The following is a 24,997-nucleotide window of genomic DNA, read 5'->3' as shown; positions in this document are numbered from 1 at the left end:
GCAACATGCACTGTCAAATCAATTAAATGCAACAAAACTAGATGGCTCCTTATTCACCAGAAAAAGTAAGACTTCATAAATCTGGTCCAGTGGTACTACTCAGAGAAGAAAGGTACTGGGGAATCTAGTTTTTGTGGATGTTTCTGGAAGGCAATTTCTGTAGGTGTTTTTTGAAAGATGAGGTTTTAGTTTCTTTAAAACAATCCTTGCTTATATTTATAAAAAAGTTGCACTTCTCTTCCCAGGGAAAAGGTGAGGGAGTGCAAACAGTAGATCAGGGTGCTTATGGTTCAGAGTATCTCAAACGTCAAGTTCAATACATGAATCTATAATCAGTGAACTAGAACAGAGCATGGAAAAGAACAGCAAGCTCATCTTCTGTCCTAGAGAGCTTTGTTTCTTGTTATGGAATACTGTCTTTTTTGGGCTGTTTTCAGGAATTTACTCTTTATTAATTTTTTTCAAGAGTTTATCTTCAAATATTTAAAACGGAAAAGATATCCTTTATGCAATTCATCATCATTACTCTCAGCTCAAGGGCAAACTTATTTAAAAAGATTGCTGCTTACAGGGTTTGAGACAACTGATTTTTTTTTTTTTTAAAAAAGGATCATTCATTATTCAAATACACTTTTCAGGCAGCAAGAGGTTCAATCCTTTCCTCTGTTTTTGTACATTCCTGTGCTGGAATACGTGCTGCAGAGGATGAGGAACAAGGAAATATTAGACCTGTGCTATTTTGCTCTAGGAAAAGAGAACAGAATTAGATTGTGTTGAAGGAGAGATGCTTATTACATACTTATCAGAATGTAATTCTGAGTTAAACAGTTTTTAACTAGCTAAATCCAGTGAATTTCAATAAAACTAAGACAACAAGAAGTGTGGCAATTTTGTAAGTGCAGTTTTGTTTGCCTCTGTTGTTGACACAGAGCTGTCCCAACTTGCTGAGCAGTTTCTCCAAACTTTGCTCTTTCGGCAGCAGTTTTTGAGGGAGAAAAAAAAATAATTCATGTTGTCAGGTAAAAGAATCCTGTCCAGCTCTTACCAAGTGTTTTTATCTTCCCTTCTGGCAGATCTGTCTAATGTGTTTGACAGTGTTACTCAATACCATTCAAACAAATGCAAGGGAAGTAAATGCTATTTTCATCTTTATGTTTTACCATCCAAAGATGATTAATGGGCCTAGCTGAATTCTTGTTCCCCCAGTCTGTACCCTTATCTCAGTTTAAGGAACTTGAGTAAAAGGAAAGATTTTTCCTGCTAGGTAGATTTCAGCACCTCAACATACTACATTTACTTTGAATTTTCTAACAAGCATTCTCTGTTATGACAGATCATTCAAATAAACAATCTGCCCTGGTATACCATCACCACATCTTTTATTACTTCTCCCCTCTGTTATTGTGAAGATATCGCCACTACTACTGAACTAAAAGAACAGGAATCAGAGTTGTGCCTCTGATCTAAGAGCCACAGATGTTAATAACAGATCCTACAGTCCAACACACTGAAACATGGAGCTCTGCTGTTCTCACTGTTCACAGCTCTTTGTTTTCCCCTTACAGTGCACCAGCAGCCTCCTTCCTGTGAACTGGTATGGTTGAAACCTCTGCCAGGAAGAAAGAGCATTTGGGTTGTGAATAAGTCATTGTAGTGGGAAGAGGGTCAGGTCTGCCCTACAGAGTGCTGGAACACAAGCTTAACATGTTCTTCAAAGTACAAGCTGAGAAACTAGGGATGCTTAATGCCATCACATCATCCCCACTCCATGTCTACAGAATAAGTGGGACAATGGAGTTCTTTTAAAGCAGTATGGCCTACGCAGCCAATTTACAGTGCAGATAGAGTGTAACATATACATCCATATAATGCTTCTGGAAGGATATGATCTCAAAAAAAATGACTTCTGGTAAAGCAAAATGATCAGCAGTTGAGCTACTTAAGACATATTGTTCTTTCTCTACCCTAAAAGAGCTCAGTTTTACTGATCTTGAGAATCACCTTTCTATTTCATTGACACATATCATGTACTATAAGGAAAAGAACTAACTGAAAACAAAAATAAGCTGTCAAATTGCATTTCAGTCCAAGGTCCCATGGAAAGCGAGCACTACCAAAACCAGATTGAAACAGCAAATAAGCCAAGATCCCAACAGCATCCATCTCCATTCATCTCAACATAATGGAAAAAGAGCTCTTTTCCTATGGTAGATCAGAATGTCACATGTTAGGAATAATGTCAAAGTGGAAAGCTCTTAAAATCCCTGTTTTTTCTCATCATCTTCATCCAAATCAGAAAGGAAAAGCGTGTAGAAGCACCGCACTGTATAACAGTCTCATCTTATAAGCAACAAGGCTATTTGAAATGGCTCTTGCTTCTGTCACTTCACCTTCAGTTTCCACAGGGCAACGGTTGTGGCAGTTATAGGTTTGCACCAAGTGTGATTCAAATGGGCCCAGAATTTCACCTATTCACTATCTCTACTCTCTGGTTGGAGAATTATTACCCTTGTCAGCCTTTTGATTACCTCCAGCAGCTCACAATGGGATTTCTTCCCTCCCCAACAATTCCTACAGAGCCACAAGCAGAATTTAAGATTCTTCCATGGACACAGAAGTTACTCCAACAATGCAAGTATGAGATTGTAAAGAAATACTTCCTAATATCCGGCCTAAACCTTCCCTGGCACAGCTTGAGGCCACTGCTTGTTACTTGGTTCAAGCGACTCATCTCCAGCTCTCTGCAACCTCCTTTCAGGTAGTTGTAGAGGGCGATGAGGTCTCCCCTCAGCCTCCTCTTCTCCAGACTAAACAACCCCAGTTCCCTCAGCCGCTCCTCATACGACACGTGCTCCAGACCCTTCACCAGCTTCGTTGCCCTTCTCTGGACATGCTCGAGTCATTCAATGTCCTTTTTGTAGTGAGGGGCCCAAAACTGAACACAGTCATTGAGGTGCGGCCTCACCAGTGCCGAGTACAGGGGTAAGATCCCTTCCCTGTCCCTGCTGGCCACGCTATTGCTGATACAAGCCAGGATGCCATTGGTCTTCTTGGCCACCTGGGCACACTGCTGGCTCCTGTTCAGCCGGCTGTCAATTAACACCCCCAGGTCCCTCTCTGACAGGCAGCTCTCCAGCCACTCCTCCCCAAGCCTGTAGCGCTGCTGGGGGTTGTTGTGGCCCAAGTGCAGCACCCGGCATTTGGCCTTATTGAAGCTCCTACAGTTGGCCTTAGCCCATCGCTCCAGCCTGTCCAGATCTCTCTGCAGAGCCTCCCTACCCTCGAGCGGATCAACACTCCCACCCAACTTGGTGTTGTCTGCAAACTTACTGAGGGTGCACTCAATCCCTTTGATATATGCTCAATATATGCTGTACTTAGTTGTAAGATTATCAACAATTTTGTATTTATTTTAAATATGTTTGTGTAACACAAAGTACTCGATGAAAAAAGGCACACATCAGAAGACCACAGCTGAAGCAATGCAGAAAGCAGCAGTTAGGCAACAGAAGTTTTCTCTATCTCAAATCTCTTGCTTCACGTCATACAGGAAAAAAACAAAAACTTAAACATTTTGAAGACAAATTGCCAGTGGGAAGGCAAAGAGATTATTTTTATTCATTTTTGACTAATCAAAACATTTTTGCAGGAGAACTGGAAAGCCTTATTTTACTTTTCACTTCTCCAGTCTGTTTCAATATAAAGACAAAACATTCAAATCACAGCCAAAATAAAATAAAATGCCATTTATGAAACATTGAAATAGAATGTTGCAACATCAGATTGTTTTTATTTCTTCTTTTCTAAAGTGATATACTGGTGAATCAACACAATTTCACAGAGAATTTCAATGTAGACAGAACTGCACAGGCTGAACCTGGACTCCATGCAAGTTTCTCTGATGAAAAAATAAGTGAAACAATTCCTGCCTGACTGGACTTCTTTCTTTTTTAGAAAAAAAACACCAATCACCAAACAACAAATTTTTGATGTTCCATCTGGTAAATTTCTCTCACCACGAAGCAACATTCTGCACAGAAGAGCTGGAAGATTATGTATTTAGCATCTGAAATGCATAAAAAGAATTACCTTTCTGTTCAATATTATAACTAAGAGCAAGATTGCTACTGGTTTCAGTAGAGCTTAGCATAGTTTGTACAAAGTGATCACCAACTCCTTTAGTAACAACTTTTTAAAAAACTCTAAATCTATTCAAAGCTGCAGTTCTAACCATCCTTCCATCCATGGGACCACTCCTCCAGAAAGACTGTTTTAAACAAATGGAAATAACCCAGCTATGCAAACAATAGCTGAGAACTAGCTGCTATGTTGTACAGGTTGCAGCACATCATCATCTATCTTCCCTCAGCTGAAAACACACCAATGATTATATAGCGCTCATTTAAGGTATTTGAATTACAGAGAGATGTTACACATCAAAGTAATCAAAGGCAATTTAGGTAATGAATTTGACACAAAATGGAACATTCCCCGAAGAAACGTTTCATTTGCATGTAATAGAGCTATTTTAAGTTAATTTTGACATTACATCATGATAACAACACTTGTTGACATTTACAACGTTTCAGTGACAAGCCTTCTTGCACGGTGATGAATTAATCTTTTTCTATAAGCAATAAATATAATTTCATTTCATACAGAAAAAAACAAAAATGCTAAGCACACAGCTATTCTCACTGCTATATGCAAGATGAATTGGCTGTCTGAGCAAATATGCCATAGGACACAACCTTCAGGAGCTTGAGAAGTTAATAAGTGAAGGCATTTTGAAAGATAGCTTTGCATAGTTGCATATATGGGGAAACTGAAGTCAGACAAATACCACCATCGTCTGTCATTTGACAGAACTGTTTCCTTTGTTCCTTGTGAGTTCTCAGAAATATTATTATAAGCCATGTATATTCTTTACTGCAGATGCAGAGGTCCAAAAGCCAGAGCCATAGCAGGCTTGCAAACATGAAGGGGGAAAGGACCCGGAATGATCAATCGGCTGTCTTAACCCAAGGCAGTAAGAATGAGCTTCTGACAGAGAGGAAAGGGGAAACCAGTCCCTGTGGATCGCTGACACTTCCTCTTGTCCTGGCCACCATCTCCTGGCTCAACACAGAAGACTGGCTGCCAAGTGTCAGTCACAGGACTGAGAGCTTCTTCCTTTGTATTCAGGGAGCATAACGGTATAGGGGATTCAGAAGAAACCTATACTGGAACTTGGGCAGAAAGGGAGTATTCCCATCATTTCCCTTTGAAGTTTGATTCCAAATACAAAAGTCTAATGCATGCATAATGTAAACATAACCATAGAAAGATACAGAGATAACAAGACATTGTCTCCTCTGTTAAGTTTTCCAGGAACTTCCAGTTAAGTTTCCCTTACCTTTCCATGCTACAGCATGAAAGAGTAACTGGTCCAATTAAACCTTGGGCTAAAACATAAAAACTCCTGAAGCATTTTCATTTATATCAGTTGATGAGAAGTTTTATCAAGGTACACACACATAGATCTCTCTCCTTCCCCTAGAAGTTCCCTTTCCTAATGCTCATTAATTTACTTTTTATATTAATCTCTCATCACAGTTACAACATCCACTGAGTGGTTTCAAGGTTGAAACAAAATCCTTGTTCTACAGAGCATGTGGGAAAATAACATACTGTTTGCACTGTAAAAGAAAATTACATTCTTGCTCTCATCTGAGTCTTTCAGTTATACTCTGTCTTAAGTCACTAGTCAGTTTAATGAAGGTAGAAATCTTAATTTGCATGGAGAAATATAAATCAGTATGTCAGCAGATATGCGTATGGACGTACATAGGTTAAACCCTGACTAGGAACAGCTCTCCTGGCAAAATTGGGTAAGAAGGTCTTGTGAATTATCTGGCTTTGCTGTATTTAACTCAAATTAGTAAATATTTATACCTCCATTTCATAACTTTTGAAATTGAGTATTTGGTTATCTGAAGTTTCTACGGTGAAGACAGACTCAATTTGTGAGAAAATGCCCAAGTTCCCCAAACACAGCCAGAAGTCCCCATGTTTAGAGATCACTTGACAAGCTGCCAAACATGTTAATAATTTTCTAATTATTTAAAATTCCTTTCAGGAGATATTTAGCCATTTAATTGGCATAACAAAAGCAAGCTACCAGTCACCATGCTTATCAAATGTCAGTTTGTACTTTGTTGTAATTGATATCTAATCAACATGCAATCACATGTTTGATACCAATTAAATGTCTAAACAGTTCTTTCAATATTACCCTAATAAGATGGTAATTCTGTGCTCAACATTTCAGTAATATTTGAGATAACACCCTGCAGACCATATCTAGCTTCTTTATACTTGCAGAAATTCAGTATGTTGCTAGACATCAATATTTAATTACTAATAACTTCCTTAATACATCAAGCTAACCACTTACAAAATGATTGTTGTAAATAAACAAGATGAGTTTGTTTTAAAAGCTTCTAATTTACACTTAAGAAAGGAATTTGCATGAAATATACACAATGGTTGACTTTGACAATTTCCTTCCCGAATAAGAGAAGAGTCAGTATCTGGTATGCCTGGAAGCAGTTGCAAAAAACAAGGTTGCATATAAAAAAAGAGACAAAAGTTGTGCAACTCTACAGCACCTGCTTTCAATGTAAAACATAAAGAAATGAAAAAATATTGTCATGAAGGGTGGAAAAAAAGGAAAAGTACCTTGTGAGTCCCAGCAGTCCTGGTTCCCAACAGTACTGTTGTATCAAGAAGGAACAATCTGCACAAGCACTGTAAGGGAGCGCTGTCTCTCCCCTACCCTGAATGAAATGGCTTACCTGTAGAGCTTTCAAAAATACCTGCCTCCTCCTCCCTCATTTTCCAGTGTGTACCATTTTGCATCTACCTCAAAATGAAATTAAAATTAAGCTACTGAATGTGATTTTTTAAACAAACCCCAATAATTCCTTCCCCACCACACAGCTATACAATCTTGAATATGAGGTATGACAAAAAGTCATAAGAACTTAGGTCAAACTCTTCAGAACCAGTTGCTCCCAACTCAGACTACCCAGCTCCCCACTTCATTTGTTACCTGGCTGATATTCAGCAGTGATTAGTACTGGAATAGCAGCAAGGCTAATTATGGACCACAGAAAAGATCTTTTCAGCAGAGTGTGATAGTACATCAGGAAAGAAGCCAAATATTGATCTAATTTAATGGCAAGTCCAATCACATGGTGTAAAAACAGGTCTGTGAATATCTGCATTGAAAACTCTATAGATGCTACTGTTGATCCTTGCCCTACATTCAAGTCTAAAGTGTGGCCTTTCTGTAAACCCCTCTTCTCCAGACAGGAAAGTCTGTTTTGTAGTGCATGCTGCATCTTTTGAAAGGGATGAATGGAAGAAGTCTTCTAGGAGGGGAACAGTTTAGCAACTTTCAACTTTGAAGGAGGCTTCCTGCAGCTTCAGTACATACCGTCCAAATAAGCAACCCAGAGTAACCTCTCCTGCTTTATAACTGAAATGATTTGAAAAATACACAGTCAAAAAAAGCCCTTAGACTGAAAGGGAAAAAGGAACAAAACCAGAACAGCTTTGGATTAAAAACAAACTCACTATTTTGTCTAGGAAAAAAGTGAAATAGTTGCATGTTTACAGAATGCATTTTTACACCTTCTTGCAGGGCTGAGTAATCCTGTATCAGAGGTTTTCTGTGAAGAAGACAACTCATGACAAAACTGCTTTCTAAAGGATGCATTCCCTCTCTGTTTTGTTTGTTCAATTCCTTTCTCATTTTGGTCATTAATAGCACCTGAGTAGCTGCAGAGTGAATTGCCATTTTAGTAGAGTGCTAAATTTCAGATCCTTGACTTAGTCCAACAAGACTATTAGTAGATGATCAATGGACATTTACTTGAAAGACAGGAGCTCAAATAGTTGATTTACCCTCTCCCTAGCTGGCCACCAATTTCCTCAAGCAATCATGAAATTACTACAGCCCTGAAGTCAGTAGCTACTGTTTCTTCTCCAGGCTGAAGTTTTAATTGAGAAGGGACCTCTGAGTCTTTGGGCAACTCAAAGGAAAGCAGTGAGCACCACAGGCCTCAGCCAGCTTGACAAATGACTCCAAAAGTCACCTGAAACCGTTGAACAGTGAACAGTTCTCTCACCAATTACAACTGACCTGAAGTCACCTAAAGCCCTAAATGTTGTTTTTGGATATGACAAGAAAAGAGTACCCAGGAAAACCAGATGGACAGAGTGCAACTGTATTTTTTGGCTTCCAGCCATGACATAAAACTCAAAACCATCCCTTAAAAGGGGCTGAAGCATCTCTGATAGTTGTGAAGAGTTTTTGCTGTGAAAGTCATACAAAAACCTTTTAAACTGTATGCATTTTGACATATGATTACTATAAATATGATTAGTGAATATGTGCTCAATTGCAACAAATGCTGAATTTTAGTTACTACAAAATCTAGTGAAAAGCAAGTCTTAACCTAAAATCCCAGGGATATTCCCATTTCAAAGCTGCTTTTCAGAAGTTGGAAATTCAGACCATAATGCTGTGATTGCCCCTTAATGGTTTAACACTGCACTAGAATTTCTTGACTAATTCTAAAACTCTAGATGCAGCATTAACATTATAACAATCCAGGTGGAAGACAAGAAGGCAAGCATAAACTATATCCTGTCTATCTATAATCTAGTCTCTATAGGTGCTAGAGCATGCCATTTGGAATAAAGAGACCCTGGTTCAGTTCTCTACCTTAGCTGAGCAACTGCAAACCCATATCTCACAGCAGGCTTCTTTTAATCCCAGGATTAGTGGTCTAGTGGAAGGAGTCCCTGCCCATGGCAGGGGGTTGGAACTAGATGATCCGAGGTCCCTTCCAACCCAAACCATTCTATAATTCTGTGATATGTGTTTGGCAGAAGACTGAAGCTGGAGCAACTGGGAAGATTCACTTCCTGGTGAAGCGAGTCCAGGGAAGAATTTGGTAATCTTCATGACAGAAGACTCAGGATATGCAAAAAAAATACTTGAAGCACTCAGCAAGGAAAGAAGGTGACCCATTTTAATTATTATCAGCAAACAGTTAAGCTGGTACTGCAGCCAGGCACCAGACCCCTGCAATAGGACAAAATTTCAGTAAAACCCTCCCAATACATCCTACTGGTTAGTGGCAGGTTCTTACTTCTCAGCAGGTTTGTGCATGCTTGTCTCTCTATGTTGGCCCACAGAACCATGTGCTGAGTCACCCAGTTCTCCCTGGGCCCTGTTCTGGGAGCCACAGATAGCACAGGAACTCACCTCTTCTTTGAAGTCCAAGTGCTTAAATTCTAGACCTGCAAGTCCATAGACACCTCAGTCATTTGCTGGCTCTGGTCACAAGAATCATATTTCAGATCACTAAGCATACATTAGAAAATATGAAAATAAGAAAATATCACTTATTACTGACCTGAAACATATTTGACTTAAGGTGAAAGGTTCATGCATTTTACTGTCAGAGTCATCCAGACCCTAAGGCAGAACATTCCTCAAATGAAAAGACTGAAAGATTTTGCTGGAGGCCAAAACCTAAGTACTTTCTGTACTGTCTATGCATATTTCCCTGTTAATGAAGGTAATTAATTTCTGACTTTCCTACTTAAACCTGCTGTGTGATTTGTCTGAAACAATCAAAGCAATTAAAAATTAATTTTTCATATGCTAGATTAAAATAAAAGATAAGTATTTTATAACAAGTGCTTTTTGTTTCAGTAAGCTTTGCAGGCTTAACAGGAAATATCTAGGTTATGAAAACACAGCTTTGTTTTTAGAAGTAAGCAGTCATGACAGATTCAAGACTCACTGTCTACTGCATCTATAATCAGGATAACTGAGCTCTTGTCATTCCTTTTGTCTACTAAATGTGCTGGTGAACTGCTCCATGTGGCCCTGGAGGTGACTTTAACATGGTTATGAAATGCATGGATCTAGCATTAAATGTTTCATAAAAACAAAAGATCCTTACCTTCCTATTAGAAATATCTAGGGCCTTGTTTTCTTCCCTTTTTTCTAAACTGTACTGACAACTGTTGAGCCCCATCAGATGGCATGAAGAACCTCCACACCAAGTTAGGCATTGAGTACATTACTTCTTATCCAGTTCCATGGTCCATTGAAAGTTTGGCCTATCTTTAACCAGGCAAAAATCCCAAGAAAGAATTAACATTAAGCAAATATTTGTTTACCAAATCAGGACCTGGATCTCAAGTTGTACTGCTATTTCAAATCTCCCCTGGCTTTGTAAAGACTTTACACCTTTCAGTCCCTCAACCTTCCTTGGCATGTACATTTTTCATTTAGATAATTTTGGAGGTGCTTATGTAGAATCAAATTTCCACCTCATCACACTCATTCACAACAGAAAGTCACAATCTGGTGGCATAAAACAGACAATCCCATGAGGTACAGCACACAAATGGCAGGAGTCTGCAGTTCTCTGCAGTCTTCGGGCTCAGGACTGGACAAATTGCTGTGGCTCAGCACAACAGTCCTCTGCAGTGCACAAGCAGGTTTGTGTCGACACTCAGCTGAGCAGCATGCATGGATTTTATCCAGCTTATTAACTTCATCTGATGTGTCTACTCACTTTTCACAATACTATGTGTTGTGTGGAACTGCCAGAACAAAATGGTCCTGGAAACAGCTGGAGGTTATAGGTTTGGGTTTTTTGGGGGGTTTTGGGGTTTTTTTTTTGAGGGGGGGGGAATGGATTTATTTTAAAAACAAACCAACCAACCACCAAACTAACCCCAAGTTTTTCTTTCTCCCCCCCCCCCCCCCCCCCCCCCCGACATGTCAGCAGCAGCCATTTTGTAGGACAGAATATGTGCACCCCACCCTAAGAAAACCAGGTTGTGTCGGTCTTGGTCCAGCCAGGGCTACACGCAGAAGACAGACAAACTCACACCAGTTTGTTGAAGGGGGGGCATTGCCAAGAGCAAATGCCGCCGCACTAAGTGCAAGCTCCTAATTTATTACCACTTGTTTACATAGGTTCATTTTTACTTTTACATCCTACTGACCTTCAGGTTTTATCTGTTTACTGCTCACACACTCACCATGCATTCTGCAGGCGGTGTTCCAGCCTGTTGTTTCTGACGCTCACAAGAGTGTTCCGAATGTTGCCTCAATTTCCCACAATCATTCTTCTAACCTCAAGGCCAGTTTACAGTTTGCTAACCACCAGTTCTTAATTCCCACAAAGTTGCACTTTGACAGAACTTGGCTGTTTTTACAGTAGTGGTTTCCACTTTTATGGAAGGAGCAGCAGGTCACAGAGTGGAATGGCCTTTCCAGACAAGAACAGACACAATGCAGCTGGCTGCTCTATCCTTGTCACTGCAGCACTCCAGCCAACATTTCATTATGCTTAAGTATGACAAGTGACATTGTACAGCTGCTGTTCCCTGGGATCTTCACAAAAACAGAAAGTATCTCAACAAGCTCTTCCAGCAGACAAAATTGGAAATTGTAAAATTGCACCAGAGTGATACAGCTTGTAGGGATTGTGTTGCAAACAATAACTTACATCCTACTAAGCATTCCCCTCCATATACAGGGTTTGGTAGAGGTCATGGGTACTGATAATTCTGGTTACAATGGAGCCTGTTATTTTTGGTACCTTAAGTTACCTGCTGGAGGACACTGTTATGAATGCTAGAGCTATTTGCCTAGTCATTACAAAAAGAGAAGAGAAATCAAGTGCTTTCAGCCACTCCAGAGCAAGACCAAGGGGCAGGATGCTGCACCAAGACAGCAGGCAGCACCCCACTCATGCCCTGGTGAAAGATGTGGGGGGAGCCTCCTTGTCCCTGCGTGGGGCTGGGGAGCACGGCAGGCCCTGCCAGTCTGCACAACTTCCCCCAGGGTAGCTCCGATGCTCTGCAGTTTGGGAACTGTGTGGAGCCTGATTTCCTGGGGAAACAAGGCAAATGAACTCACACTGTGCATTCAGTCAGTGCTTTTTAGTAATTTTGAATCCAGTGGATAATTTCAGTTAAATCTGCAAAATGAGAGAAGTCACAAAGGTTAAATACTTATACATTTCACGGAACTATGGCCACCAATTAGCTCCTGAAAGGCTGTAATGTGAGTCCAGTTCATGAGAGGTAGATCCTGGAGTCCTTGCAAAGTAGAGCCATTGCTGATACTCCAGACAACAAAAGCTTTAGTTATTACTAGAAAATTCGAACCACAATACATACTCCATATTGAAGTCTTAGTTCTGCTGATTGTAGAGCTGCTTTATTAGCTGTGTCTGCAGTGCACTGACTAACCCTTTCATATTTATCTCCTATAATTCATATATAGTTCCAGGCAAAAATACTTCCTTGAAATTCAATCTTTTTCTGTATTTTTCTTTTCTGCTTCCTGCTTCAACAAAAGTGTCATGCTGCTGAGGTGAGATTTCCAATTTTAACAGGGTTTGGTTTGTAGTCAGCCTTTACTTTGTGTAGTCATTAACAGCTGTGGGATCAAACAGGGATCAGAATGAAGGCCTCTTACCCCATTTCACAACACTTCTGTTCATGTTTAGTGGAACAGACAAGCTTGTAGTTGCCCAAATTATAACCTACTGTTGGGTGAAAAACTTTTTTTCATCAGTCTTGAGGGAGTCTGGCTGTAGCTGAGTTTCAACTCTTTCTGTGGCTGACTAGAAAGCTTGCTGAATGGTGGCATAAAGAGTTCTTATCCCCTGTCAGCCACAAAAGTAAGCATCTGAATCAGACTGAGCTTAGTTTTGTTTGGTTGGGGTTTTTTTTAGCAACAGATAACAAAAGCTGCATCCAAACCATCAGTCATCTGCATTATTGTATTGTGCTTGTAAACATGCGATTTACAGCAGGGAAAATAGCTTTCTTTATTGTTATGTACATGAGTAATAACAGTCATAAAGTGAGTCTACATACTATGACAGCATACTGGCATATAATGGCATTTGCAGGTTTCCAACAGAAACCGTTATTAGTTATTATTTCCTTCTCAGAAATGCATCATGATACACTGACTCTTCTTTTTATTATTAAATCTATTTTTAAAATATTACAGCTGTTACAACTTTTTTTTTTAAGGCAAAAGATTAGAAACTAAAGTGAATTTCATAGTTCCCTGGCAAAGGTATTGTCCAGCCTTTGGACCACTGCTATTTCAAAAGGAAGACTTCCACATTAAAAAACAAATAAAAATAAAAGGAGTAACAAGAAGGAAGGACACACATATACAGGTGTGAGAAATAATCTACCAAAACTAAATCAGGAACCTTTGATTATATCCAATGCCCAAAACCTAGTATTCCAACTGCAGTGTATCCTCCTTTTCCTTCTCCATGAATTCCTCTCACAGGCTGGCCATACAGCTTTTTCATATTTTTGATCTTTTACTTAGCTGAAAAAAACAGCTGGCTCCCTGTCTCAATATTCCGCCAAAAAGTCATCCTCAGTGCTGAATTCTTTTAGCATCCAGTTCATTATTCTTTCTCTCATCTCTACACAGTACTAAACCAAAGAGAACAAAAAAAGATCCAGATCAACACTTCCAATTCCAGCTTGCTCACAAATAGAAGTAATTTACCAAACTTGCACCTTAAATGATCCATCACACCACAGTTTGAAAACACAACACTGTTAATGAAATTTTCTTGTGTTTGTACAATTGTTAAGGATTACTGGTTTCTCCAAATATCTGATGATTTCACTTCTGAAGACTCACTATTAGGGTCTCAGCCTTTTTTCATGCAACATTTCTTCCTACGTATGAAATATTTCTTTGTATAAACATATTTCTTCTTGCATTCATCTTTCTACACCAAGCTTTCACTTTCACATGCTGTTTTTCCATCCTGCATATTAATCAGACTTAATTACTCATTCTGTAAGTGCTGGGCTACACTTGCTAGGCTATTCTATTGTCTCTGAAGGGACTCTTGTGTACAAAAATAAGGAGCTGAAAACATTTGCAAGACAGTGGCCTTATTTTACACACTGATGAAACATCATCTCGCAGAATAACACAGCATCGATAACAGCAACACCACTATATCTCTGACTATCTTAACACTGAGACTTTGTTTCGAGGAGGGTGGAGAAGAGAGGCAAGGGGAAAATCTGCAAAGGACTGCTGTAGACTTTTGTATGATTTTCAACACATCCAGGTACTCAGAAGGCTTGTGCCCCTTTGAAACAATTGTGGCTTGATAATCACCCAGCAAAACAGACTTATCACTGTCCTTGCCTCTTCTGCCCCCAATGAATTTTAAAACATTGGAGTGAGTACAACATGGTGCACCTGTTGCACACACCCTCTTACTGCTCAAGCTGAGGAAATGAAGATGAAAGGGCAGTTTTCGTCCTACCTTATATCAGCACATATAGGTTAGTTTGTACGGAAGAAGTTTTAACACTGTACGAGCTACTTTCCCTTAAGCCACAAAATAAAATTACTTGAGGCGAAGAAGAATCTCTTGCAATAGGCTGTATCACTGGGACAAAATCCAGATGGTGTGTTTTGATGAATGGCAACAGAGAAACATGACCTAAACAGCATAAGGTTCATTTTAAAGGAACACTTTTTCCAAAATGAAATCTTACCTTTTCACCTTAGATTCCCAGAGCCCACAGTACTACTGATCATCTTCCCAGTTTGACGAGAGGTCAGTAACTGTGTCATTTGTTAGAGATGTGAGTTGAAGTGTCTGTCCTGTTTCCCCAACAACTATCCTTAACTAGAATATTTTCACTTAATGTAAAACTCTACAGTCATGAGGGAGAAGAGGAATATCAAAAGCATCCTGTGACTAACCTTGAGTTCTTAAACAGCTCTGAGGTATTCTTGATATGCATGTAATTGTGTTTGCCTTCTGATGCATGACAGACATCAAACATCAAAATTGTGATATGAGTGTGACACTGGTCGGTCTCAGCAGCGCTGAGAATAACTGTTTATGATCTTAAATGGCTAGAATTATAGGAGTTTCTGAGGCTGTAAAGCTCAGAGGAATATTAGTGCTGACACTTGATGCCAATTTAAGAATTCATATGCCTTCTTTGCACTCGAACTGAAGCCACCTTTCCCTTTTATATTTTCAGTGCTTTATGTCCCACTTCTGTCACAGAATCTGGTATTCCCTGATATTTAGAACTATTTCTATGCCTTGTAGGAGTTCATCATGACTGACTCCCTCAGCAGCGGCTGAGGCAACCTGTAAGTAAATGTTAACTAAGGTAAATAGTAAAAAGGAACTGCCTGGACCAGTTCAGGATCAAAAGCTGCTGCACTCAGGAGATGGGCTGCAGCCCACTTCTCCAGAGCCCTGCTCTCCCAGCAGCACCCTGCCACCTCACACTGCTCCCAGGGGACCCCTGCCCCAGCCAGCCCCATGGCTCCCACCACTGTAATGCCCCTGCACCCCTCAGGTGGGCACAGCCCTGGCTCCAGGCCCTTGCCCATCACCTGTTCCCTGTTTCCAAACCACTTGAAGTGACCCCCACAGAGATCTGGCTCACCACTTTCGCCAAGGCTGCTTTCCACCTGCACCTGCTCAGGCAGGAGATAGCAGCACTTCTGCCCAGCACAGCCCCAGTGCCCACTTCACAATGGGCCCGTGGCCACGCCAGGTAAGGAGGTGGCCCTGGCTATGGACATGAACTGGCCAAAGTAGTGGATTCAGCTCACCTTACCTAAGCAGGAAACCATAATATGCAATGCAAAAAATTTGGGTTTCTAGGCCCATAAGGTGCTGATCTCCCCAGGGGTATCTGCCTTTCCTTCTTTCCCCCAAAAGGAAATACAAATAGAAAGTTTAAAAAAAATTCCCCACAGTTTATTTTTATCAAGGTCCTAAAACAGTAATGCTGTTTTGAGAGTCCACTGTCAGAAAGTATGCCCACTTGAATCCTAATTATAGAAATAAAATATATACAGGCAGTGCTTAAAAAAAAAAATCTCCAAACACCACATAATTCAGCTATGGAGCTCTATATGTATGTGGTCTGATTAAAACAACCTTCAATCCACTTTGCTTAGGATCATCTTGACCAAAAGACTAGAGAGCTGTATTTGATTTAATTTCAGGGCTTTAGCACAGTCCAGCTTTCTTGGTTCTCTCACTCTCCCTTAGCAACGTAAATAGCCTGTACATAATCAAGTAAATCATCCAAATCAGCATTCCTGCAGGTACACGCTAATACTCCATCACTAAACTGCATGATTTAAGCTATGATAAACTCAAACTAACATCAAACCTTTCACAAAGGAAAATGGATATAAGCTGCCACACATCACGAGTCTATTTAAATGCAGATTTCAGGTATCTGCTATTCTTAAGTATCCTTATACTTTTAAAGTGGACTCTCTGTGAATCAAATGCTTTGTCTTGGCTGCATCCAATCTAAGTTTTGCTTCTTGTTAAGGAGAATCACACTCTAAGCCTGAGTTTAAATCACAAACCTTACATTTTTTTGAGAATAGTACAGAAAAAGTAAAATAATTACTACTGTCTAAATTCCACAGAACATAGTATGCAGAAAGCACTTGAGAAAAGGAAGCACAGAGAACAAGTAATAAATGCTATACATTGCTTTCTAAGAAAAAGGAGTGCTTGACTTTTTTTTAAAATAAGTTTTTCATGAAAACTGCACACAGAATACTACAACTAGGCTTCAACATCTTGGGCTTTTACCAAGAAATATTGTAGCTTAAGTGTTTAAGTTTGACTAAGTACATTTCCTCTTCCATACACACAGATGTCCAAGGTCACTGAAACTAGAAGTGTGCTCAGTTATGTGGGAATCTGTCAAGATAACAACAGAGATCCTGACAGCATGATGACCCAAGAAGGCATCATAAGCCTCTAGGAATCACTTTAGCACAAATATCTTGACATCAAAACACATGAAAATAGTCTCCAGACATTTACATGATTTCCAGAGCACTTTTTCTATACAAGTATTTCACTCTTCACTGCACTTCATTGCGTTTTTCTTCTAAACATTTCGTAGCATTATTACTAACAAGGCCATTTTAATGATGGCCATAGGGTGTTGGCAGCTGGGACGTACTAAAACTTATCATTGTTCTTATTAGGGAATTTATTATGAGTGAAATATTGTCAATGAGACAAAAATTGAAAGCTGACAAAATGAACTTTTACTGCTAACATTTGTCTCTTACTTGGACCACATCTTCCAGTATTAAGGCCATGTTCATTTACAGAAATATATGGGTACACAGCAACATTTAAGCTCTGAACAAGCCATCTTGAGCCCTTCAAGCTGCTTCAAATGCTCTAAACAGGCCAGATGAACCTACAAAGAACCACGTGACTTTCAGTCATCTCCATTTATAATACAGGAACCAAAATAAAATTATCCTGGAAACAATATTTTCCTGACTTTTATCAAATGGATGCTACACATCGTCTCTGCAGTAATACAGAATTTGATGGAAAAGATGGCCCTCATCAACAAAGTATTTGCATAGTTTTTTTGGAGATACATTACAACAAAAGAGAAGATTACATGCTAGGTACAAAGCCATGTCCCATTTCACCAAGTATCTCACCAACGGCTACCCTCTCTGCACCACAGATTCTAGTTGAAGCTCTTAAAGCCTCCTCTTGTTCAATTAATAGACAGCTGCAAATAAATCACCTCTAAACAAAAAGCACAGACTACAGTTTTTACTATTAAAATACTTAATATTGTGGGGTAGCAGTTCCCATTTGAACCATATACTAAAAACATTACTTTGTTTTATAATTTTATAAACACAAAATTATGTATCTTCCTGTTCATGAACGGATAGATTCAAGGTCCTTGATAAATTATAGTAACACCTTTTTCTAGCAAGGTGTTATTTGACCAACAGTACCCAACCCATTTCACTCACCACCAGAATGAACAATTACAAAACTGGTAACCAAGAAGCCATATTTAACCTTTTAAACAAGGCAGACAGTTCTAGCTGTGTCATTCTATTTCAAATATCAGAGAGGAGGTAAAAAGTAAACCTTCAAATACAAATTCTAAGTAAAAAGCAATAGGACAAGAGGTAATGGCCTCAAGTTGCACCAGGAAAGGTTTAGACTAGATATTAGGAAGCATTTCTTTACAGAAGGGCTTGTTAGGCATTGGAATGGGCTGCCCAGGGAGGTGGTGGAGTCCCCATCCCTGGAGGGGTTTCAGAGTCAGGTTGACATAGCACTTAGGGATATGGTGCAGTTGAAAACTGTCAATGTTAGGCTAATGGTTGGACTAGATGATCTCCAAGGTCTTTTCCAACCTAGACAATTCTGTGAAATTAAATACCTCAGAATTGCTTTCATAATCTCTACGGTAAGAGAAATGCTTCAAAGAAAGAAGGGTTTTGTGAAGCATCAGCATCCTCCACTAATTACAGAGAAATAAAAAGGTATCACATAGCTTTAATAACACAAGACACTTCTCAAGAAAAAACCAAAACTATCACTTTACCACATACTGAGGATTAAATCCTTTATTGTACTACTTGTTAAAGAAACCTTCTGAACATCCTCACAAAACATCGTTGGATCTCACAGCAGAACCATGTGCAAGTCCCATTTCTATACTTCATAATTCTTTCCTTGTAGGTTGATAAACACTTCATCTTTGTCTTGAGAGATGCCACTTCCCATTACATGCTTTCAGGTAACTTAAATCTGTGGGAAATTTAAAATCACCTACATACACCTCTTGAGCTGATTAAATGCCTTCACTGACAGCAGCAGCAGACCCATTGACATTTTATGTGAACTAGGTACAGGAGGATAAAGGACTTGTAATGTAAGTTACATTTCTAAAGACTCACACACATTACATACATCAAAAGCTGTGACAGCAGAAAATGCAGAGAACTGCTAAAATTTAACATTGGTAGTAATATTTGGTTTTACAGGCAAGCAAGATAGACAATTTGTAGACAATTAGGGATAGAAGTATTAATTTAAGTAGCTGCAGAAACCAGTATGCAGACAAAAGAAGTGACAAGCCTACAGTTTAAGCTCTGCCTAAGGCCACCTTGAGTCTATTTCTGGTACTGCTTAGTGCTGCTGTTTGGACAGAACTGAGGAACCAGTGATGAAGATTATTTTCACTTTCATTCCCCAAAACATTTGCAGAAGCAAAAGAATAAGAAACTTTCATATGTATTAGTAGTTCTGTGCAGTGAGACCCCTTCATTGTCTGTGGGAGAAGAGACATTGACTTGAGAGCATCTCAAATCTTCTGATGTACGTATTATCAGTTTTGTTTAGTAATTTCCTCTATTCATTTTAGTTGCGTAGAAGATGCCTTGATATTTGTAGTAAAAATATAAAGAAATGTCTCTTGATTCTGCCATTGAATATGACTACTATTGTATTGTTACCATTGCTCACACAAAAGTCATTCACTTCATTATTAACCAACCTTCAAGTGATACCTTGTGTGACAGTCATAATTTTTATTTCTTATAAACTTTGTAGCTATTTGTGCTATTACTTACCTACCAGCATTTAAAATGTTTCCTTGTATTGCTTCAATCACATTACCTAGCATCAGAAAGGTAGATCTGACTTCAACTTCTGTTGGGTTGGTAGTGACTTTAAAACACATGTTTTGGAAAGGAGACAGGCTAGTTTTTTAATGAGGAGAAAACCAGCAGTTAGAACAGGGATTCCCACTGCCAAGAATACACACTGAATCCCATGCTCTTTTTCAGATTGCTTTCACCTTCCCAAATGTTTGCCCCTAAGCATCAGTCCATAGACTTTTGGAAGCTTAACTTAGTAGAAATAACACACATAGTAACACAGATAGCATTCTCCCTGGAGACTCTACTGAGGGATAAAAGGTAACAGACTGCATCTGCTTTTTAAGTGACCCTTTCCTGTTCTCTTGCCTCCCTTAATTCACATCCACATCACCTTAAAAGAAACAGGTAAAACAGGACCATCAGATGGTGCATCAAGCTGGTAATTCATCATCATCCCTTTTCTCTCAAGAAACCCACAATCTATATTGATCAGGCAGTGATTCCCTTGGTGTCCAGAGAGCAGGAAAGCAGGTGTGTGCCTTCCCCCACACCTCTGTCCCTGAAGGCCCCATAATTGCCTACACAGCTCTGGGAGCCCTCAGGCTGCTAACACAGGCTCTCAGATATTGAGACATGGATAGACTGTCCCGTTCACAGGGCTCTGGCCTTAAACACAGTGCAGTCTCGTTTGAAACCAGACACACCTCCAGATTTTCTCTGCAGCTCAATTCTCATGATGGGACAATTACTGTGCAAGTACCCTGCATTAGGGACAGAGCACGTTCCCAGGGCTGAGCCAGAAACTTGTGATGATTTTTCCATCCCTACCTTCAGGCTCCAAGTATCCTAATCTAACACCATTAGATTCAGTTATTACCTGCCTGCGTTAGACTATTTCACACAGTAGTTGCCTAAGGGCTGTTAGGCACTACACCAGTATAAATATCACCACTCTGACAGTCACAGAAAGGGTCCACATCCAAAACTCTACCTCCAATTGGGTTTCACATGATTAGGTTCTTGTTTCTCCCTCTCCCACTGCTAAAAGTCCCTGCTTCTGTTAAATTTTCATACACTCACATACAAAAAGCCCCACGTCTCTAAAGCTGTTCATTGTATTTTCTTCACCTGACCCCAGTACAAGACAACTGCTTCACTACCAAGAGAGCAACTAAAAAAAGAAAATCAAACTTCACGACACAAAAATAGTCCTACAAGTAGTGAGGTGATACAGTGACTTCAGAGACTTGATATTTCTTCCAATTTTTGCTACACCGCCTGCTCAAATATTTCTACTGTGATGTGCACCAAGGGAACATTTAATAGACCTGCGCCTGGATGGATGTAGGTTTTCATTTGCCTTCAAGGTTATTTTCACGAAAGCATTACATTTTCCCCTTTCATCACAAAGCTGCCAGAGTACTTCAAGTACTTCATCTGCAAATTATGAGTTACAATTCAATTGCCAATGCAGGAAACGATAGACCATCTTTAGTTCAGAACATCACCCTCCCCTCCACTTCTTACACTGGGAAAATATTACAAATGAGTCATTATCGAAAATGCTTAGCAAGCCAAGTACTGCACTATACACAATTTGGAAACTTGTTTTCCTCTCCGAAGATAACAAATTAGTGACAACCTGTAGTTTTCCAGTTTAATCTGAAGAATTGTATTTCTATTAGAGGAAATGCCAATTTCCTTGTATCTGGCTTCTTAACCTCTTCTATTATTCCCCACAACATACCTCACAAATCTCCATGCAGTGTGCTAGCATCTAATTCTTCGGCTGTCCTTGTCTAGATCAGAAGCAACTAATAGGGGAAGCACTTGAGTAACACCAGTCCCAGGCAGCACAGGGAGGCTGTGATGTAGAGCTCAAAACAGGCCATATTCTCCACCTACTGAAGCAGCCCCTGCTCCCCACAGCAGTCTGCCCAAACATGTTTTCCAACAGAAGCAAAAGTTTGAAGTGTCCTAAGAAACCAAACAAAGGATAGCTCACAGGACAACAACTACTGCCGCATCTATTTTCCCTATACCAGTAGTCCTGGAAAGGGCAGCAGTTTATGGCTGAAAGGTCTGGCACAGTCTCTGCTCTGTAGTCACACTGCTGTCAGGCATAACTCCAGTGAGAAAAGAATAAATACTATGTAAGAGGAGGGAGAGACCACAACATCTTAGCACAAAGAAGTCACAGACAGAAAACTTACCTGCATCTTCACAGTAATAAAGTAAAATGGAAGCTCCCAGACTTTCTTGAAAGCATGCAGGCTCTCTTCTTTCAGACTGCAGCAAAACAGCCCAGCAACACTGAGCCTTAGCATTTAACCCCTCCTATTAACCAGTGTTCTCTTCAAAGGAAAGAAAGACAGGCCCTAGACACTCAGCCCCTTCCTAATGATACTCTGTACTTAGTAAATATCTCCAGTCTTCTGCTTAGACATTATAAAAAAAAAAAAATGCCCCAAACACCTTCCAAAACAATAGTCACCTCTTCACAACTACCTCCTAGAGGCAGGTCTCTAGTTCTAGGGAAGGAGCTCCACTGGCCTTTTATCTCCTCCCTAATAATTATCTCCATCCCCTAATAATTATTTCACCTAATAGCAGCTGTTTCCCCTCCACACCACATTTCACCTAAAAGAACCAACCCAAATGGTATCAGCAGGTTCATAAACAATGTAAATAAAATGAGAGAAGATTGATTACACCTGTTGCATTAATGCTACACTCTCATCAATGCTACTTTAATATTTGTGCTTGTAGTCAGTCATGTAGTATGGCAGAAGACATCTTTCTTAAAAATACACTAATAAACGCAATATATTGCCCTAAGCCCTAATTGCAGATCTCCTCAGGAGCAGAGTAAATAAATCACTTGTGTAAACTCAGTCTTGTTTCACGCCAGCTATAATGAATCTCCATTGATTAGGAAGAATACTGAAGAGTAGCAAGTTTTTCCCCTTTCCACTTTCTGTTTTACAGATCACTTCATCTGTTTACTCAGTCTGGGAAATTGCCACTCTTTATCCCGCATTCCAATTAATTTCTTAAAATATTGTTAATTCAAGTTTGTTATTTTATCTGTATCTCCTTTGTGGGCTGTTAAAGGCCTTAAGCATGTTGCCCCAAATTTCTCTTTCCTTATGTTTCACAGGTCCTGACTTGTAAACCTCTTGAGAAACTGTTTGGGGGGCATTTCTTCAGACAATGCTTTTCTGAGCGTGCTTGGTAGAATGCAAAGCCTTTCTCAGAGCTCAGGAGTGAGAATCTGGTAGATATCATGCTGACCTCAGGGCCCCACAGAACTCAGATACAACCAGTTCTCAGTCCCATGCATGAGCAGCTCCACCTAAGGACTTTTTTGGTGGATCTGGTTTTAAAGGGCAATGATCAGCATATGGTTGAGAACTGCATCTCTGGTTTCAATGGGGATTTTATTCTGTTCAGCACTGGGCTTGATCCAGGAGCCTGTGGTTTGTTGCATTCTTGTTCTAAGCAATCTTTCTGTTAAACAGAAGATGAGCTCAGAAGACCCCTTTTCTCTTCAGCATTTCATTCAGCATTTTGCTGTCCTGCATACCCACTGGGGTAAATAGTAATTACACTGTATTATTTTGAATGGAACCTCACCAATCCAACAACATCCCAAATGCTGGTCATGATACAGCTCTTCTGGCAATTGGTAGCTCAGCTAAAAGTTATTGCTGTCACTCATTATAATTACCCATTAAAAAGAAAACAGTTATTGCTGTACCAAACCCCTCAGTGGCTCCCAGATTTTAAATTCCACTGTGGTTACATAATTTTGACATATGTCAAGTGACACATCAGAACAAAAAAAGCACATTTAAAGCTGAAAAGTACCTTTTCATTCTTCTTATCAGATTTCTGTATCCCTGAAGAAAATTAAGGCTTTACCCTTGATCTCTAGCTGTATATTTTATCAGTCACATTAAAACAACCAGTGTAATCTAGTTTCCTTTTCACTTTCTCAACTGCAGCTAGCCTTGAGTCAAAAGATAAATTAGGTCAAAAGGACAAATTCATTGTAAGATATTACTCCACTAATCAGCATCTATAATAATATGATGCTTATTCTTGCAAAGATTTTTGCAAATAAATCAGCAGACAAATAGATAACTTTAATATGTGGGTGTATGATAAAGTGTCCAATCAAAAATCAGGAAGAAAGAATGGTATATCAATGAATAACAGCTAATATCTGCTTATTGTAAGGCTTTGGCTTGTTTGGTTGGTTTTGGGTTTTTTTTTTACTCAGAATGTCTTCTGGAGGAGAACAGCATTATTATCTCAGATTTTGCCTGCACAAACTGGGTCCTAGAGGTATAACTGTGACTTACCCCTGCTCATACATCAGGCAGAGTTGAAAATATGTAGAAGTCTGCTTCTAGAGGAAAATCTCTTCATCACCATGTGCACTGTTGGAAAATCTGCTTTCATTTACAATCAGCTAAACCTCAGGTTCAGTTGAATGAGCACATGCAATCCTGAATTTACTATGGTTTGTCTGCTTCCTTCCATTGATGCATCCTTAATGTACCCATCTAACTGGGATAAATCATAACTGAGGTCTTGACTAAAACTGAAAAGAATGGAATTGTAATGGCAAGCCCCTAGATCGCCTTCCAGAAGGACACCAGGGTATATGACTCAGGGGAGAAGCAGCACTTAGTATTTTTTGCAGTCATTAACAAATCAAAATTTGTGAAGCAGATTTCAACATACCATATATTTAGGCTCACTGTAAAGGTGATATTTACCACCTACATTGTTTAACAAACGAGTACCTAAGAAAAGGCATGGGTCTCAATAACAGTGAAAGGTAAACAACTGGAAAACTTCTCTGACATTCAAAATCATCTTGTTGGGAATAAGGTAACAAAGTTTTCACCATGAAAATTGGTAACTAGGTAAACAATCTATCTAAATCAAGTACATGCCCAAATGACTCCAAAGAAATAAAAAATACATCTACTGATTTCTGTGCAAATAAATTTCTTTAATGGTACATTAACCAATCTGAATCCTAGAAATTATTTAAAATAAAAAGATACAAGTAGGCAGTTATCAAGGAAAAGTCACTGAAATAACACAAAACATTACCGTTTCTCTGTAATAAGAAACTTATCCTAACAGCATTTCTGTATAATTTTTCAAACCCTTCCAAAACAGACTTATTCATATCTTTGGTTTAGATTTGCTTAAAATTAAAAACAACTATTTCTTTGTAAGAAGCCTGTATCCATTCTGCCTCGAGTAAAACACAAGAAGAGGAAGGGTAATACTTTAGGATTGAGATTGTTAAGTAACTTAGGTCCCTGTAGCCACTAAAATTCAATATGAGTTAGATGCATAAGTCTCCTTGCAAAAATCTCAGCCTTT

This window comes from Strix uralensis, chromosome 7 (genome assembly GCF_047716275.1).
Source record: "Strix uralensis isolate ZFMK-TIS-50842 chromosome 7, bStrUra1, whole genome shotgun sequence".
In the NCBI taxonomy this organism is placed as follows: Eukaryota; Metazoa; Chordata; class Aves; order Strigiformes; family Strigidae; genus Strix; species Strix uralensis.
This window is presented reverse-complemented; position numbering follows the sequence as displayed.